Here is a 20,171-nt window from a genome sequence, read left to right as displayed (position 1 = left end):
ATGCAGAAGTGTTGTACATGGATTTCCTTCTGGATGGGCTTTCCCACTCACATCAGTGGCATGGATAACTCAATGCACCCTCATCTCATCAGTCATGGAGCAATGCTCCCACCTACTGAAGGGAATGGGTTCTTGGTATCCCTCGAGGGCATGGGGAGCTTTGCATGAAATGATAATCAGATATCCCAATGTCCACAAGAGAAGCACTGGATCAGGTTGCCTGAATCTCATTAACTATACCGGGAGTTCCCAAACTGTGGTCCTCAGACCACCCGTGGTCCACGAACTTCAATCAGGTGGTCTGCAATATGTCTGTGGAGTTGTGGTTGAAGATGAGAGATGGCACACCTATTGGCATTTAGTACTCATATTGATTTTTAATTGCATTTAGTTGCTGCTTTTATTTCTTGCATTGTATTTTATAGCATTACCATTTGAATTCTATGGAATTACAATTACTACAACAGGTGGGGAAAATATTAGGTGTCTGCCAAGACAGTCAGCAATTTGCAAGTGGTCTGAGGGGGGCGGGGGAATATTTAGGAACCACTGCTCCAGACAACCTATTTATTGAGCATTCTTCCTGATTTTCTTACACAAAGTTTATATGCAAGGAGGGATGGGGGAGAAATTCTGTTCACATTTAAAGCCAAATCTATCAAATTCATACTTTTTGAAACAATGTGAGAAGTGAAACACTGCCGACCTTCAAAATTCACACTTACCCAAATGGTTACGAACGTGCATATACGGAAGGAAAGTGTGCATAAAAACGCATATATTCTTGAAAATAACATACCAAACTGCATTATATTGGGAGAAATTGCTTGCAAAAATGTGACCGTTGGTCAAAATTGCATGCAAAACTATGTTTATTAGGGGAAATTCGCACTAAAATGTGGAAGAATTTTCATGAGGATTTTAAAAAAAAAGAATAGCAAATTCTTGTAGAAATATGGAACTGAATTTAAGATTGGAAAGGATGAGGAAGTAAGAGAACCTAAACTGACAGATCCTTACATCGCTCAGTGGAGGTTAGAGTATCCAGTCTACTGAGCATTCATTCTGATTTGTGTTTGGGGAGTCTATAGAACAGCAAACATTGATCCTGCATTCATCCTGATTTGCTTGTGGGGTGTTTATACATCTTCCTGTTAATCATTTGTCCATTCCACACATTTCAATGTATTTCCCATCACTTTCTACTCCTTCTTTAAAGTGGATTTGTTGCACTAGAGCAACAGAGTGCTTTCATCTGTCTTAACTGCACAAACCTAAATTTCATGCATGTGTTTGAATCCCTCCTGCAAAATAATGACAATCTGGAGGCACCCTCCATCTGGCAGCCATACTGCAAACATTCCCACCACCACCATCCTCTGCAATGTGCTGGGGTGCTGCGGTTGCAGACATGCAGACAGAATGTTTGGCCTCTACTGTGTTAAAGAGATGGATCAAGGCCTGACAACCCCGTACTGCAAAAATGCTACACACACACACACACACACACACAGATAAACAAAATTCCCTCTTCCATTTTGAAAGGTGCCATTTTCTACATAATCCCATTCACCTTTCAGAGCTGTGGCACCATCCTGAATGTGTTTGTGCTTAAAAGCCACATGCCACAGATACCTTGTCAGCAGATCCAAGTCAGCTCAAGCTACTTTGACTCACCTGCATATTTGAACAGACAACCTGAGCCCTCCTAGTTGGTCGTTGCCCAGCTGGCTCATCACTGATACAGGCAAGGATTTCCATCCCAAATATTTGTCTCTTTTCTAACCTGCTAACAAGGTCAGGCAGGTCTGCCTGGAAGGCACAAGGCTTATTTAAGATGATTCCTTAAAAAAAAAGGGGGGGGGAGTGCAGCCTGATTCATTCAGAGTCTGGACACCCAAAGTGCTCTAGCTGGGTCTTCTACTCATTCTCTGTGGCAGTGAGCATTGGCAAGGATGGTCAGGGGAAGGTTGCCACTTTGTTCTTTTGGCTTTGCTCATGTGTGTTTAATAGCAGTCCAAGAACACAGAGAAATAAGCCTGTTAAGCTTTCCCCTTCACTTTATCGCCATGGTGGGTTTGCTTTTTGGGCAAAAAAGCTAGACATTACATTAAGAACATGGGGACTGCCCAAAACAGCTGCTGTGCCCATTTTTATTTAATTTTATTGATTGTTGGATATGTTTGTTTGTTGGCCTTTTGGTCTGACAACTCCTAAAGGGGCACACGACAGTAATAAAGCCATGCCCCAGTATAAATGAGCAAAGTCCAATTCACAGTAAAAAGATGTAAATTTTACAATCTACCATTGAGCAGCCAGAGCAGTGCAACGTTCAGTGACAAACTGTGCCAGGAAGTCAGTTTTTTTTAAAAGTTACAACATTTAAACCAGATCAGATGGAAGGCCTAGGCAAATGAAAAGATCTTCTCCTGGCTGAAAAAGGACATCAGTTTGAGTGTCAGGTGAGTCTCTTTAGGGAGGGCACTGCCCATAAGGGATGTCACAATTGAGAAATCCCTCCCTCTGATTACCAGTCAGGGGGATTCTGAGAATGGCCTTTGATGACTATCTTAACATTCAAGCAGGCCAATGTTGGGAGATGGTGGTGCTTTAGGTTCCTCCTGTGCTCTCTGTAACATCTAATAGTATTTCCTCATGTTGTGATATCACAATCCCCCCCCCAATTCAGGGAAACAGAGCATGTTGCAGCATCATACAAGGCATGATCTACTAGATATTATGATGGGGGAGTGTATAGGTACACAGCTGCTGTTTTCAGCAGCAGGTGCAAAGTTAAGAAAATGTCTAATTCCGGTGGCAATTCATTTGGCCAAAGACTAAATCATGGCTGGTGTTCCTGTGGCATCCAGATGTTGGATTATAACACCCATAATTCCTGACCATTGGCCATGCTGGCTGGGGTTGATGGGAGTTGTAGTCCAACAACATCTGGAGGGCCATTACTTGACCAACCCCAGACTAAAGAAAGTAAAAGTTGAGATGGGTGAAACCAGGCAGGACATTTTCATAAGGCAGAGCCCTATAATTTGTCATCTAGAGTTGACAGTTTTCAAACCGGCCCCTGTAGCTGTGACTTGTGATAGTGGCTGGATCTGCAGGAATTTTCAGGTGATGTTTTTTTGTGCCGTGGAGATAAAAGCGTCACCAGCTAGCTGCTGCAGGTAGGGATAGGAAAGAAATGCAGTATGCCTTTAAAGGCTAACCTTCCTAATCCGCACTTGACAATACACAAAACGAAACACAGCCATCCTTCAAATTTTGCAGTTCTCTGAATTTTGCAATGCAGTTCCCCAGCTAACTAATGTGTACACAGTGGCTTATGCTGGAGTAAAGTGTGCATTGAAATGCATATATTTATGAAAATAACACAAAAATTATTATATTGGACAAAATTGTTTCGTGAAAATGTTAGTTACCAGTTCATTTCCAGGCCCAGTTCAAGATGCTCATATTAATGTTTAAAGTTCTAAACGACCTAGGGCCCAAATACCTGAAAGACCGCCCCCTTCCCTACAGCCCCTCTCGCGTGTTAAGATCCTTCTCTTTGTTATGCATCTTTCTCTTTGTTATGAATTTATATGTGTATTTTCTTTGGAATAATTCTCTTTTTAAAAAATTTGGCAGATGGAGTCCTCTTGGTAGTTCTGAATGTTAAATTTATTGTAACCCTCCCAGCCCCTGCTGGTGAAGGGTGGGAAATTTATTATTATTATTATTATTATTATTATTATTAGAGAAATTCACATGAAAATCCTTATGAATTTTCATGAGAACTTGTTTTAAAAAATCACAAACAGACATGGAAATGTTGAGAGATGAATTTAAGATTGGAAAAATGAGAAACTAGGAGAAATTGAAACGGGGGGATTCCCCAGCTGCCATTAAAAGGCATAGGAGCTGAGTGAGCAATTTTTTTCCTGAGCCAGTTGCAACCTCAGTATCATCAGAGCCATGGGGTCTTCCTCCCTGCTTGCAAGAAACAGCTACTGGAATGAACTCCACAATCCTAAGTGAGCTGCTTCAAAATCCCTCTATCTGCTTCCATCTGTCTCAATTTAATGCTATTTGCCAGTCACATATTTTTAACCTCCTGGCCCATCTGACATGCAGCACTTATTCTGCAAATAATCTCACTGTCTCATTGTTTGAGAATTATTTTCTTTAAAAAAAATAGATTATGCACCATGATTTTTTCTATGGTCACATTTGTACTTTGAAGCCAGTGGCTAATGCCCAAATTAGGGTAAGATCTCTTCCAAGGGGACTTTGCAATGCAATCAAGTCAAAGTTAAAAACATATCTGTGTCATAGAAACAATCCTGAACAAAAACGGCTTGTGATACAATCCAGAACAGATAGCAGTAAGAACCATGCCCTGAGCCATGTACCATCCCCCCTTCTCTCATTTGGAATCAGGAGATCGCCTTCCTGTCCTCACCCGAAATTTTCACACATCCCAGTGCAAGCCAATTGTGGTTATATAATACTGGCTCTGAACAGATGCTGCGATGTTAGGGATAGGGGATTATAACTGGAATGCAAAGCTAATGGAAGCTTTTGAACAAATGCAAACTCTCCTGCCAGGGAGAGGGAAACAGCGAGCAAAAGAACAGAGAATCACTCCTGGATTGTCCCCTTTTGACAGTCTCTCTGGAAATTCAGAGAGATGGGATGGCAATTCCACACACATACAGACACACACACACACACACACAGTTTCCCCTTTTTGAGTGTCCACAAACAGGCCTGAAATTAATTGTGGCAGTAAGGGAAACACTTACTTCCTCAAGCAAGGTTTTATGGCTTATATTTGTTTATAAAAAATTCAAATTAATGTTGATAAATTTGTGCACAGAGGAACCAGAAAACTATTGGTTTTGACAAGCTGGTACTTTAAATTATTGACTCCAAAAAGTGAAAAATGAAAAGGTTCAAAATTTCTGAAAATGAAATTTGCATTCTGAAACACTAGAAATCTTGAGGTTGGGCAAAATGTCATCTGGGCAGTTAATGGCTAAGGGCCATTTCACACATGATGCATCTTCAGACCTGGGGTTGCCCCCATGTGCACACTCAGTGACCAGTGCTGACCTCAGCTTGCTAACATCTGTACCTAAACAATGCCTGTTTTTGCAAACAGATGTTTGTCATATTCCCACTTGCTATTTTTAGGCTGCAGTCCTAGGCACATTTACCTAGAAGTAAGCCTTGTTAAACATAGGCGATCTTACACAGTGGGTAAGCATGGATCAGATTATACCATTATATACAATGAAACATCTTTGGTGTACTTTAAAAAAAAAGTAATATGTGAAGATATCCTAAATATATATATATAAAGATATATCAAGAACCAAGTCTGTCTTGATGCCAGACTGTTTGATCTGGAAAACCTGCATCATCATCATCATCATCATCATCTATTTATTTATTTATTTATTAAATTTCTATCCCACCCTTCCTCCCAGAAGGAGCCCAGGGCAGCAAACAAAACACTAAAAACACTCTAACACATCTTAAAGACAGGCTTTAAAATATATTAAAACAAATCTTAAAAAAAACAAAAGCTATCTTCAATTCATGGGGGAAGGAGGGTAGGTCATTGGGTTTTGGTTACCCATAGAGGTAAAGGACATCTGCACATGCTCAGAGACAAACCCCTTTATTACAGTTTAATAAAGCTGACTGAGGTCTTGAACTGCAATCCGTTTCTGGCCCTGAATCCTCACAAGCCCTGCCTCCAATTAAGTCCTCAGTGTGGAGCCTTGCTCATCTGGTCTGCTTCTTGCCCACAGAAGGAATCCTGGACCACTCGCCTTATGAACAAGAATCCTTCCAGCTCAATTCGGTGGAATGTACAAGCAGGTGGGGTTTGGCAGATATGATGGGTCTTTATCGGAAAGCTGATTGACTGCCACAGTTGTCCAGATTGAGTATTTCTCATCAGCTACACTGGGCAAGGCCAATGTGGCCGTGCGGCTCCACAGGACTGCATATTTTTGCAGGCTCTTCCTGCATGATTGGTGGATCAAGTATCCCCGCTGCCTGTTTGAGCACACACACCAGGAGAAGCTCTTTGCCATTGTCAGAAAGGGAAGAGGTCTTTGTGTCCATAACGGGAAGAAAGAGCACAGAAACACCATCCCAGCCTGGCTTTCTCTTCCCCCTTCTCCTGTGGCTCACAAAGAAGAATTTAGAGGGAGGAATAAGAGTGAAACCTGAGGAAATCTCGAGGAAACCTAGGCTGTGATTTTTCTGAAAGCATCTGCCTTACTGGGCTTGAGGTCTCATTCAGGGACTTTCAGCATCTTCCACAGTTAAGGATTGATGGCTAAAGGTGTAACAGGCTCTGCTGTTTCGAGACATGAAACTAATTTGTATTGACCCTCAAGATGAAGGGGAAATTCAATTTTGTTTGCATTTCAATGAGAAACTAACTAATTTGCACTTCTCGAACCAGCTTGCCTTCAAAATTCACACAACTCTGAATTTTGTGATGGTCTCCAACCAAACAATATCTACAAAAATGCATATATTAGTGGGGAAAGTGCATTAAAATGCACATATTAGTGAAAATAACATACAAAAATGCACTATACTAGAGGGAAATGTGTAAATTAGTCAAAACTGCATACAAAAATGTGTTAGAAGAAATTCACACTAAAATGCTGATGAATTTTCATGTGGACTTTTTTAAAAAAAATAGCAAATTCCTGCAAAAGTGTTGAGAACGTAAGTTAAGACTGGAAAAATGAGGACCTAAATGGACAGACTCATCCATCCCTAATTGACGGTCAGCAACTGGGAGATCTTTCTTTCACTTGAAGATGTATACCCTGCCTTAGAAGCATCAGGTCATTGTAAAACAACCATTCTCAAAACACTCTCCTTCTCTTGCACACACACACACAACTTTCCTTTGGGTCTACAGTGTGGAGCCAAGTGTTCTTTCAAGCAGGATGGGCGGAAACAACCCAAGCTCCCTGCAGTTGTTTTTTCTTTGGCCAAAGGACAAGGCCTGGCTGGTCTTCCATTTACTGTGAGGTTCTTCCTGGGAGCTGGAAGGTTCGGAAGGTACAGCCTCCCAGTGGCCCTAGATTTCCTGGCCAATGACAGAGGCCACAGCATCTTTTTGCTGTGAAGTCCCCATATAGCAACAGGCAATTGGATCCAAATGTTCTTTCTGGCATGGGGTTGGGGAGAAGAAAAACTCCCTGCAGCTATTTTTTCTCTGGCTGATGGATGGGGCCAGGCTGATCTTCCTCTTGCTTCCTGGAGTGCAGGCACCTATATGCTTCCATGTGGTTATCAGACCAGAATCCTCTCAAGTTAAGGTCTTACTGTAGCTTGAACAAAAATCAGATTGTCTTGTTTGCTCAGCCCAATGGGCAATCCTGACCTGTCCTGGAAGCTTTTAGAGGGGTTGGAGTGGATCATCTGACCCACTGATGCATCATCATTCCGAGACTTTTCCTAACTCAGTTGTTCCCAACCTTTACGAGTACGGGACCACCTTTGTAAGCTCAAAAGTTTTCACAACCCCCACATGCTAAAGGTTGTAATTTTAGTCTCTGTTGATTGAAAAAAAACACTATTTATTACATTTATACCCTGTCTTACTGTTCATCATAGAAACCCAAGGTGGCTTATATATGGTTCTCAGGCAGTCTCCCATCCAGGCACTGACCAGACCTAACCCTTCTTAGCTTCAGCAAGGTACTGGCCTCATATGCCTTCAAACCATAGCCTGGAACCTACATAATGCAGTGTTAAATAATGTCACTTTTTATTCATCACAACAACAGCTATGAGAGGATATTTATTACCTGCCCTTCACCAGAAAGTCCCAGGGCAGGTTACAGCAATATAAACAACTTTTAAAGGAAATGAAAGGAAGAAAGGAGATAAAAGTAAACCACTCAGAGTAGTGAACAGAGCCTGGTTGATGCCAGGACATTTGTTCCACCTGAATACAACAATGCCTCTTCTTCAGCATTTGGCTCAGGAAGCTCCATATGACAATAATAATAATGCCTAACAAGACAGAATGTCAACAGGTGAAGCTTCCCCCATTATTGTATTTCCATACTAGAAAAGGCTTAATTTAATTTGTTTAATTTCTGCCTGCCACACAGGTCTTAAAGGCACAAGAGCCCTGCTCTCCCCCAATGTCAACCCTAAACCATGCAAAGAACTCAAGTCAAAAGTAAAAACAACAAAATTTGGGCAACATAACATATTTTAAAATATTTCAAAATATATTTAATATGAACATATACAACTGTATAAAAATGCAGTCAAGGCCTTAATAAACAGCAACAAAAATACATTGAGCATGTGCAATTTCACATTTTTTAAACTTACTTTACCCACCTTTTTTTTTTTTTTTTGCTTACTTAATGCCTTGGGTCAGCCACTAACTCTCAGCCTAACCTACCCACAGCTTCCTATGTTCCTACTAGGGTTGCCAGGCTCAGGGCCTAAGAATGATTCTGTATCTTTAAGAGAAGAGAAAATTCAGCCAAATGCAGGTTTTCTTGCAACACTGTAATGGGAAAAACCACAACGTGAAATTCTCCCTCCCCCCTGCACAACTTCTAAAGATACAGAAGACCTCTTGGAGGCTGGGCATCAGGGCCAAGTCCTAATCTTATATTCCAGACCCAGTCACAGTTTTGCATGTCTATCGTGGCCCATGTCTCAGTACAAACCCTGTTTACAAACCCCAGTCCTTGAAAAGGGTTCCAACAGTTCCTGCATTTTTGTCTGATTCATGGAACCTGGCTTGGACCTTTACCAGTCAACCCCCCAAAGAAACCTGCCAGACAAAATCTTAGTGTGTACCACTGAGGCACTCGGATTTAGGGAGTGTCCTATGCAGAACACCCCACATGACCTCTGCCTTGCAGCTGTTGTGGAATCAGCTGCTCTTGGGTGCCACATATCTGAGCAAAGCCAGGCAGGTGTCTGAAGCATGAACAAGTGTTGGGAGAGAATGTTCACACCCCAGTTGCACATAGTGGATGCCTCGCTACCAAGACCTTCCAACTATCTGAAGCTCAGGACATCCATATCTAACGCCCTATGTCGTCTCATATCAACGGATCTTCGGTAAACAGTGCTCCGGTTTAACTTCTAAGTATCTGACTAGCATGTGCATCTCCCATGCTGATGATGCATGGCATATCTCGACAAGGAAGTCTTAAGAGAAGTTGCTGTCATTTGGATCAGTAAGCTAATGGCAGAAAATAGGGGTAGTGGAACCTGTGGTCTTCTTTATGTTGCTACAACTCCCATCATTCCCAGCCAATGGCCATGGCTGGGTGAGGCTGGTGAGAGTTGTAGTCCAACAACATCTGCAGGGCCACAGGCTGTCCCATACCTGGTGTGGGGGAACCACATACCCATACAATCGTACAGTTGAAGCTAATTGGGTGGGGAGATCTGCATATATATTAGATGGAGAGAGAGAGATTTCTATCCCACCCTCACAATATCTATTCAGGGCAGCTTAGAACAACAGGGTGGCATAGTGGTTAAAGTGTTGGACTACAACCTTGGGAGACCAGGGTTCGAATCCCCACACAGCCATGAAGTTCACGGGGTGACCTTGGGCCAGTCACTGCCTCTCAGCCTCAGAGGGAGGCAATGGTAAACCCCCTCTGAATACCGCTTACCATGAAAACCCTATTCACAGGGTCGCTATAAGTTGGGATCGACTTGAAGGCAGTCCATTTCCATTTTTTAGAACAATGTAAGATCACATTGCAATTGCAATGCATTAAAACACACCAATAAAAACAACATTAAAATGCAGCAAAAGCAGAGACTACAAATAAAGTATAACCTTTGCCACAGACGCATAGGCAAAAGCTTCCCAGAATAAAAATGTCTTTATTAACTGGGGAAAAGCAGCCAGAGATAGGAGCCATTCATGCTTCATGAGGTAAAATGTTCCACAATACTGGTGCAGCTACTGAGTGTGGCAGTGTAGGTTTCTGTCTCACCACAAGGAAGGCAGATAAGGTTTAAGCAGGGATCTTTTACTTAGAATCACCGGCCATAGCTGGTTACAGCAAGAAGCAAGCAGTAAAGGGAGAAAGAGGAACTAAACTCACAACTCAACAAGACACTTAAGCTGTGAGCGCACTGGTCGCCTACCCCAAAGCATTTCCATTGGCCACACCTGAAGGGGGAACAAGCTGATCTGCCAATCAGTTGCAAAATCTCTTTGAAGCTGATTTAAAAAACAAACACTCAAGCTGCTCCCACCAAGCTTTACAGTGAAAAGGGGCGGGATTTGACTAGCATTGTGTGCCCCCATTTTCAGAAGAGAGAGGTGGAGATGCACTGGAACTGGCAGAACAGGGAGGGTGGAACTGGCAGAACAGGGAGGGTGACTCTGCCCTTAAATTTCCTGGGCTAAGACACATTTAGTGGCTTTTCCTTCTCAATACAATGCGTACTAATTAAATGTCGTTGCCAATTCCAACAGTGAGAAGGCCCTGTCTCTTATTCCCATCAGCTGTGACTTCACCTTCAGGGACAGGGGGACACACGATAGATCCGTGTAAGCCTCTCTGTGCCCTCTGAGAGGAAAAGCTGGATATCAGTTTATCTGAAGGAGCGCCTCCAGCATCACCAATTATGCTGCCTGACGAGATCTGCCTCACAAGACCTTCTCTCGGTCCCGCCAGTTAAGACAGCTAGGCTGGTGCGGACCAGAGAGAGGGCATTCTCGATTGTGGCCCCCACCCTCTGGAATTCCCTTCCTTTTGACCTTCGACATGCCCCCTCCCTGATGGGTTTTCGCCGGGCCTTGAAGACCTGGCTATTCAGGCAGGCCTATAGGGCTTTTGGGGTGGATTAGTTTTTATGATGTTATTAATTGGAAGGCTGGTTTTAGATTAATTATTGACTGTTTTTTTATTCATATGTTGTATTTATTGTGTTATTGTACGTCGCCTAGAGTGGCCGTTAACTCGGCCAGATAGGCGACTCACAAATAAAATTTTATTTTTTTTATTTATTATTATTATAATAAATAGCCATTCTACTCCCCATTTGCTCCCCATTAGTTTTTCTCCTCTTTATATGATCCCAGTGAAGGGGTGCATTTGTTCATTAGAGCTTATAAAGGTATTCTGCTAAATCCCAGTGGGCTCCAGCTGGGAGAACCACAGGCCCCAGGGCCAAAGGCAGCTCTCCAGGCCTCTTTGCCTGGCCCTCAGGACTCTCCCAAGCTACGCTCCTCCTTGGTCCTATGCTTTGCCCCTTCCTTGAGGGTTTTTGCTTAGGTAACTTATTGTTATGGGTTTGGGGGTTGAGATAGATGATTTCTATGAGCCCCCTTCCAGCCTCTGATTTGGAACGCTGCACCTGGAGGTGAGAAACTTGCTCCCCTGGTCAGATGAGTCTCTTTTGTTAATCTAATAAAGTGGGCAGGTGGGCTAATGGGTCTATGGAGTGCCTATTAACTGGTGAATGGGCTAGATAAATCTATTGTTATTGAAGCTCCTCAGGAGAGCCCCCCCCCCACATCTCCTGAGGCCAAAAGAGAGGTTTGTGTTTTTAGTTGAGTCTGAGAAAAGGCCTTGGACTGGAGACAGGCAGAGAGGCTGGCTCCCTGCACCCCGGCTTTAGGATGCCTCCTGTAAGTCTGCTAGAAAAAGAAAGATCTCTTGGACTGCTGATGCTTTGAACCCCTCCATCTTAAACTCAGGTTGGAATGTGTGTGAATAGATAAACCATAAAGACATCGTAGACTCTGCTGACCTTCTTTCCAAGGAAATCAAACCCCTAGGTAAGCGCAAGGACCCCTGGAAATCTCTCATCGCTCGGCAATTGGGGTGGCATGCAACAATATGTCCTTGAACTCTGAGGACGCTGCTTGCTTGCCTGGATGGAGGACACCGAGGGGTGTGAAAGAGAGGGTGCAGTAGCTAGCCAACTGTACAAAAGGAAAACTCACCTTTGTTACTCTCCCAGCTGCTGTGTCCGGCCCCATCCGCCACTGGTAGGTGGACCCAGGAAAGTTGCCCAGAAGGAAATGTGGCCCTTGGGCTGGACAAGTGTCCCCACCCCGACCTACCCCATCATTCTGTTTCCAAGAGTGGGCTGCAGCAAGTGACCCTGGGAAGTTTAGATAGGGCATGAAAGCAGCACCCTCGCCATGCCACAGATGTTTTCCGTGTCAGGCAAACCTTGATCACCCTCACCTAGGCACATTCTACTTTGTCAATGTCCTTTTTGAAATATGGTGCCCTGAACTGTTCACAGTATTCCAGATGTAGCCCGACCAGCATTTTTTTATTATCCCAACTACAGAGTCGTCAATCATACTGTATCAGTACATGTACAGTGGAGTGAATTACAAGCATGTGATTGTAACCCGCTTTGTTCACTGGTTGCAGAAGTGTGACAAAATGTGTGGTCAAGTAGTACCTGTGTTCACAAGTGAGTCCTAAGCTCTGGGTTTTTTTTTTATTCTCAGAAACTGAACTTGTACATCAATCTACCCACATCATAGAAGATTTGTGGGATCCACAGGAGTGATCCCTCTTCTGGGATGAGTCAATGTGTGATGCAACATGGAAACATAAGCCACTTGTTTCTCTGTGGCAGGTTCAGAACAGACAAGAGGAAGGACTTCTTCACACATCACATGGTAAAGTAAATTCAGCACAAACTCAGTAGCGGCTGGACTGGTGGGGTGGAATGCAGGGATCCCCAACAGTAGGTGGCGCCATAGCCAATGACAGGCGAAGCCAACTCATTCTAGTTTTGTCCCCATCCTCCTCCCTGCTTAGACTGGTTGTACATAAGGCAGACAAGTACGTGGGGGGCTGTCTGAGCAATGCCCCATTTGCCCGAATGGACCTGGTTAAACTATGAAATTCATGGCCACTAATGCAGAAGGCTTTCAAAGAGAATTGGACAAATTCATAGCGGATTATAGTCAATGGAGAAGAACAGTGGGAGTGCTCACTTGCCCTCATGTCCTGCTTTTGAGCTACAGGCATACACGTGGCCATTGTAGAGCCATGAGACTTGCATCTCTGGTTAACAAAGAGAAGGGCGGAAGTAAAGAAAAATGAACAAGTAGTTACTAAAGAGGGAATCAGCAAGGGAAGAGTAGGCTGCCTTTCTGCCAATCGCCCACCACTGGTCCAGATTCCTTGTTACAAGTGTTGGTACTTTGCCCCCGACATTATAGCTATATGCTGGGGCACTGCGGGAAACAGGATGCAACCTTAGATAGGCCTGTGGTTCTTAGACTTTTATGTTCTCCTTACGTTCTCAGCCACATGTTGTAATGCATGCAACCCCCCTCAGTGTAGAGGGCAGGGATGGGGAAACCTGAGGCCCTCCAGATGCTGTTGGACTCCACCTCCCATGATCCATGACTACTGGCTATGCTGGCTGAGCTGATGGGAGTTGGAGTCCAACAGCATCTGGAAGGACACAGGTTCCTCATCCTTGGTGTAGGGAGAAAAATCTCATAAGCTGGCGCTGTCTTGTGGCTGTGTTAACAGCTGAGGAGAATGAGGCCTTGTTGTTACTGGATGACAGCTACTGTGCTGCCGACCAGTTCTCTTTGTAGCTAAATACCCGTGGACTCTACTTAAGCGCAGCACCCTCACGACAGCTTGTGCAGTAGAGAAAGAGGCTGCTCCACCAGCACAACAGAGATAGAGATGCTAGCTCAGTATGGATTTCAGGTAAATGCCTTCAATTTTCTCCTTGCCTTGGGATAATATTTTAATCCCTTTTGTCTGGTTTTGTGTTTGACTGGATATAGTTAAGCTACTTATAGGAATATGAGGGAAATGTTTACGGTCAGGCAGCGGAGGTTGTGTGGAGTTGAAGACAAGTAGAGCTTTCACCCACGATATGAAAAAAATCTACTTTTTACTGGAGAAAAAAATCCTAACTTTGGGCCATGATCCTTTGGAGAGACAGAATCCCCAGGATGGGCTGTATACAATGGTGTCTGGTCGCTCCATGTCAGCGGAGTGGAATCTGCTCTGTTTTAGTACAAACTTTGAAGGAGCTGTCCAATGTGCTAAACCTATTTTGGGAATAGTTTTCAGCACCTGGACCGCTCCTTGAAAGTTTAGACTAAAAGCTGGAGCGGGTTCTACTGCCCCACTGAAATGGAGCCACCAGCCACCACTAGCCGTATCTCAGTGGTAGAGCATCTGCCTTGCATGAAGAAGGTTCTAGGTTCAGTAACCTGGTGTCTCCAGGTAGGGCTGGGAGAGACCCTTGCTGTCCCGTCCAGAGCTGGAACCACGAGACTGAGACGCAGGTGCAATTAAATCTTGTTTTATTAAAGTAATGGATACATCAAAGGCATTGTGCTTCATAGAAAAACCTACACTAACTCACTTAGAGTCCCTAACTACACTCTAGACATGCTCTGCGGCGAATGAAGGAAGTTGACTCAGCAACACACACACCCCGTGCGCTGCCAGCTTAAGTAGGGAACGTTTTCGAGCGTAATCTCTGACTCCTTCGCAAGTCCTGTCTCTGCCCTGTCCGCTTCTCATGGCGGCGGGAGCGAGGCGACAGGGGGCATGTTTCCAATGGTTCATCGGAAGACACCTGCTCCAGAGTAGGCTCGAGGTCAGGAGGCTGCGTCACACTGGCGGCATCCTGAGAACTGCTTGGCGAGGGAGGAGTTGGCACATTCTCCTGAGCTTCCCCCAACGGCTCCTCTGCGACAACTGGAGAGCGCGCTATCAGTGGGAATTGGCTCAAATTCAGGCTCGCTTCCTCTCCCAAGGTCCTGCTCAGACTCAATAATTCCTGGGTCTTCCGTGCCCTCTGACAGCTGACGCACCTGCAACTCATGCCTCCCCCCTTCCTGCCCCTGAAGGGAGAGCCGAGGGTCAACACTTGCTTGCAACCCTGGAGAGCTGCTGACAGTCAGTGATCTACATGGACCAATGGTCTGACTCAGTGTAAGATAGCATCCTAGGTTCCTATGAGACCTCTGTTCCACTAAACCAAACTCTTTTCACTCTTCCCCCAATGCCAAACACTCTGCAGCAGCAAAAGTGATTTCTGATGCAGATGGGAGCCTGCTGTTCTGAGGGATAGAAGTCCAAAGCTCCTGAAGACGTTTCCTTGGGGCCTTTCATGTGGAATGTGTAAAACAGCCATGTTTAATTCCAGCATGATTCAAATGTTTCCATCTTGTTTCTGCAAAGAGAGGTAGTCTTAATAGAAGCTTCATAATGCCTGGCAGTCATAGGGGCTGACCTGGGGCTGCACATTGTACCTAAGTAGGCCTCTGAGGCCTAACTACACATAGTCCACTGTAGTTCTCTAGCCCTTTGATTAGTTGTTCCCAGCCTCATGCCCTCCAGATGTCTTGGACTACAACTCCCATCATCCTTAGCCATCATGGCCATGATCAAGGACGATGGGAGTTGTAGGGCTCATCTACGTGGTGGTTTACTGTGAATTTGGTACTGACCCCTTTAAATTTGCATGGTCACATGACTTTACTGGCAAGCAGAAGCTGTCACTGTAAACCCATACTAACCCCACTGTAAACCCATACTAACCCCATCTGCTGATAATATGAAAAGGGAAGGAAAAAATCTTCACTCTGTATCTCTAGTGCTTCCAGATGCTTTGCTCCAATTTTTTTAGGTGGGTGTGTCAATCATTCCCCTCTCCACATCCATTCCCTCCTCCTCCCTTCATTCATTTTATTTCCTGTAGGCTGACAAGCAACTTCTGGTTGCTCTCCTCCATTCTGCTGGCCTTTTTTATGTTGCTGGAAATGGTGCCTTTATTTTCTTTTTCCCCTGACTTGTGCACAAAAGCATAACTTTGCTCAAACAAATATTTGTATTTCAGCTGTATCCTACCAGGGAAAACATAGATATTTACACTTCTGTTTGTTTTTAAAGGAACCTAACTGCAGCTGGTAGAACAGACTGAGCATGCTTGGTTACCTTAGCAATCAGAGGAGTGGAAATGTATAATTAGAGAGTGGAGCCAGAAGGAAAAAGCAAGACTAATCCTCCCCAGAGGAATACCTGCTTGTGTGAGTGGGAAAAAGCGATTGGCAGCTAACTTTTGAGCAGCAACTGCGGATGATGCAAATGAAAAGCAAAGGTGAATGCAGTGTATTTCCTACAAAGAAATGCTCCCATTTAGATGAGCCTATAGTTCAAAACACCTGGAGGGCACCTCTCTGGAGAAGCCTGCCTTCAGTTAAACCTGCAAAGCTGTCATATACTAAATTAAATATTACCCTTAATATTGTGTACCCTAACTGGCAGCAGCTCTCCAGGGTGTCAAACAGAGGAGGTCTTTCCCCATCACCTGCTACCTGAGCTCTTTAATGGGTGATGCTGAGAACAGCATCTGAGACCTTTTTTGTCTGAATGCAAAGCAGGTGATCTAATGCTGAGCTGTGGTCCCACTCTGGGTCTCAAGTTCTCCCCTTGTGTTCAGTAGTCTCTTTGTTGAATAGTGCTGCATGAACGTTAGCCCAGGCCTGAATCCACCTTCAAACCAACCTGTACGATGAGGGCATTTGGCTTGTTCAATATAATAATGATTGTTTTTCCTTTCATTCCATGAAACTGAACAAAAAAGTTTTTGAGGTGGTTTGTGGAGTTTGTGGGGGACATGCGTGAGTGAGGGGGTAATGCTTTGCAACAAGGGTCACTGGGACCTGAACTTCGTGTTCCTGCCAAGGGATCACTTTTAGCCTGAGGTGTCATTTGATAATCCCTGCCAAGTGGGATGCAAAGATTTCTTGGATGCCTCTCGCCTTCGCAGGGAAGGACAGCTGCAGTCATGCGAGATGGCCCCAGCATCTTTTTACGAACCAATAGCAATCAGGTGGTGAGGGATGATATGCGTGTGTGTGTGCATGCATACATGCAATGATGACTTACTGCTGAGTCAGACACAGTCCTCTGATTCCTGGCCTGAGGTTTCAGAAAAAGGATTGCCAACAAAAAAGATATTTGCAATGGGCAAGTCACTGTGCCTCTCTCCATAAGGGATGCCAAGCAGCCATTGATTTACCGGTCCAGCCACTCCCAAGAACCAGAAAATGCCAGATTCTGCTAAGCTCCATCCACAATCCAACAGTTCCTCTTGAGGCTCCACCTGTGACCAAACCAGATTCTACCCTGGCTTTTATCATAATCTCATGGCCTATTGTTTTAAAAGTCAAACAGTGATGACCCATCTCCCTGTGACGTCTTGTGAAAGATGGGTGCCACTGCTGAGTGGCAGGTAGGCAGCTTCCAAGTGAGAACTAGCAGTTGTCCCTTGAAAGTTTGGACTAAAACCCATAGTGGATTCCATTGCCCCACTGACATGGAGCCACCAGCCGCCATTGCAAGAACCAAAAGTCTAGCCATAGGTTGAAGCCAAGGAGCTCAAACCAAGAGTAAGAGCCAAGGGGAGGAGCAGGGAGATCCCACAAAAAGGCAAGTAGGTTGCCCAGGCAAAATAAGCCCACCACAAACAGGAAATCTTTGTAGCCTTTCCTGTTGAGAACAACTCTGTACCAGTGAGTACCATCACAAGACAAATACTGCATATAGATTAGCAAATGCAAGTTTGTGTCATTTTATTTATTGTATTTAGGAAAGAATTATAAACCACTTCCAAGATCAGCTGCGGCCTGGGCTTGAGGAATTGTCCATGGAAACAACTGATTTCCACTAGAGAGGCTGGACTAATGACTAGGAATGGGGCTTTTTCTCTGGTGGGCCCATTTGTGGAATTCCCTCCTGAGGAGACCTGCAAAATCTGCTCTGCACTGGCTTCAGAAGCAGGGTGTTTTAATTATTTATTATTATTTATCTCCTTCTCCACTTATTTAATACAATGTTTCATTTTACAATAGATCCGGTTGTACTTGCTACCAATTACTTTCAATGTAACACATTCAGCGATATGTACTAGATAGTTTGGGGGAGAGTGTGTGATCGGAGGAAAGCAGGACACTGATGTACATTCCACCATCTTCAGAGGTTTGGGGGATGGTGGCCCAGGAGTGGGCATGGTCTATGACACCTTCCTGGAAGTAAGTCTCATCGAACTCAATGGAACTTCTGAGTAGGGATGGTGTAGAATATTCACAAAATCAGATTTGGTATCAGATTCTGGGATAATCCACAAATTAGTCTCATAGTTGAATAGGCTCCTACTCTTTGCATGAGTTTGAGGCTGTTAGTGACACCGTAATTTTTTTAAAAAGGTCCATGGCGAGAATTACATACTTATTTATATAATTATTTTTGTAATCTGCTGCTGCTGTATACATTATATAAATACACAGCAGCATAAGGAATAATGGAGAAAATTATGTAATTTTTCAGAAAAAATAACAACAACAAAAAGGGAGAACCAGGAATCACAATAACTAGCAGAACACAATTTATGGCGAATAGGAACTGGCAGCCCATTTGATGAATTGAAAAAATGGAACGCAATCAGAAATTGAACCCCATCCCTACTTCTGAGTAGATGTGCACAGGCTTGCGCTATTAATGTATGACATTGATTTTAGTAATTTGAATGGAGTGTTTACATTGTAACCTGAAATCCCTTTTTTAACCTTAACTTAAACTGTTTTATGTATTTATTTATTTACCGTAACCTGATCTGAATTTGTTTCATAATGAAAAGCGAAGTATAATTTTTTAAAACAAAGAAATACATATTTTAAGGACTGTTCCAGCTCATGTTCCCGCTCAATTAGCATCCCTAATGTATTTCCCTAAAAGGTAAAATGGGGGCAAAAGATGGAGAGAGACCTCAGAGAATACAGCCTGTCCCTTGTAAATAAATAGGACCAAAATGGAACATACAGTACACATTGTCAACTGTTGGAAGGTCAGCTTCAAGGACTGCCGGTCCCAGGAGTCCGCTGTCATTTTCTGGAGTTGCAGCAATCCTTCTGGCTACAGAGCAGGGGACAGAGTGGCAGGATTTGATTTCTCTTTCGGGGAAAGCAAAATGATCAAGAGGGTGAGGAGCAGGCTCCCTTGCCCAAAGAGCAGAGAGAGATTTCCTACTTAAAAAGTGATTAATCCAAATGCTCTTCAATTTACAGGGCAGAGATCAATCAATAATTATCCCTCTTAATCCCAACATAAATCCTTTAATTTTTTTTTAATTAAAAGCAATCAAGCACCACAAGCTGCAAGGCATACTCCACAGAAAATTTACCCCTTGGTACCCGGGCCCCTGCAGCCTCTACAGCTGTAGAGGATTCCACTCTGCATTTGGTTCCCTTCTTTTCCAAACTGGCTTCACAGAGTCTCTGAATAACAAAAGTTGGAAGGGACAGATTCCAGCACTCATTTTCTCAGCCACCGTGGGAAGCCTTGCTTGTTATAAATGCCCACCTAAGGCAAAGTGACACATCTATTAGGCTCTTAATTAGACAAAATCTACAGCTGACATCTTTGTGGCAAACCTATCTCCATTAAACAGTCACTTAAAGTATGAATTGGATCTGCCTCACCTTGGTCAAGCTTGCTTTAATTAACAGAGTCGTCGCTGAGACAAGTAGCAAGTGGGAGACTTAAAATCGCTGGGCCTGGGTTAAAATAGAATCTCAGTCTTTGTTTTCCAAACTTCTCATACCTGCAGCACAGGGTTTTTGGTGTTGTTTTTTTTAAAGAAAGGTACATTTTGCTTTTGCAAACCTAAACAGACTAAGGCTGCAATCCAATATATGTCTACTCAGAAGTAAGCTCCATTGTGTTCAATGGGACTTACTTCCAGGAAAGTGTGTATTGCATTACAGCCCAGGAAGAGGGATGCCTGGAGGAGTTTCTCTACTGTGCATGAAAAGACCAGGAAGTGGCATGCCTGGAGTATCTTATATATTGCACTCAAAAAGGCCAAGAAGAGGGATGCCTGGAGAAGCTGCTCTATTGCACATGAAAAGACTAGGAGATGCATGCCTGAAGCATTGTATCTATTGCACTCAAAAGCCCTGGAAGAGGCTATTGTATATGAATAGACTAGGAAGAGGTGTGTCTGGAGAAGTTGTTTATTCAGAAATGCAGTGGCAGATTTCTGAGGGCATAACTCTCAAGCATGTGTGACTGGACCATTCCGTTGCTCTAAATGAGAGAAACATGGCAGAGAAG

This window comes from Rhineura floridana, chromosome 10 (genome assembly GCF_030035675.1).
Source record: "Rhineura floridana isolate rRhiFlo1 chromosome 10, rRhiFlo1.hap2, whole genome shotgun sequence".
Classification (NCBI taxonomy): Eukaryota; Metazoa; Chordata; class Lepidosauria; order Squamata; family Rhineuridae; genus Rhineura; species Rhineura floridana.
Note: the sequence above shows the minus strand (reverse complement) of the source record.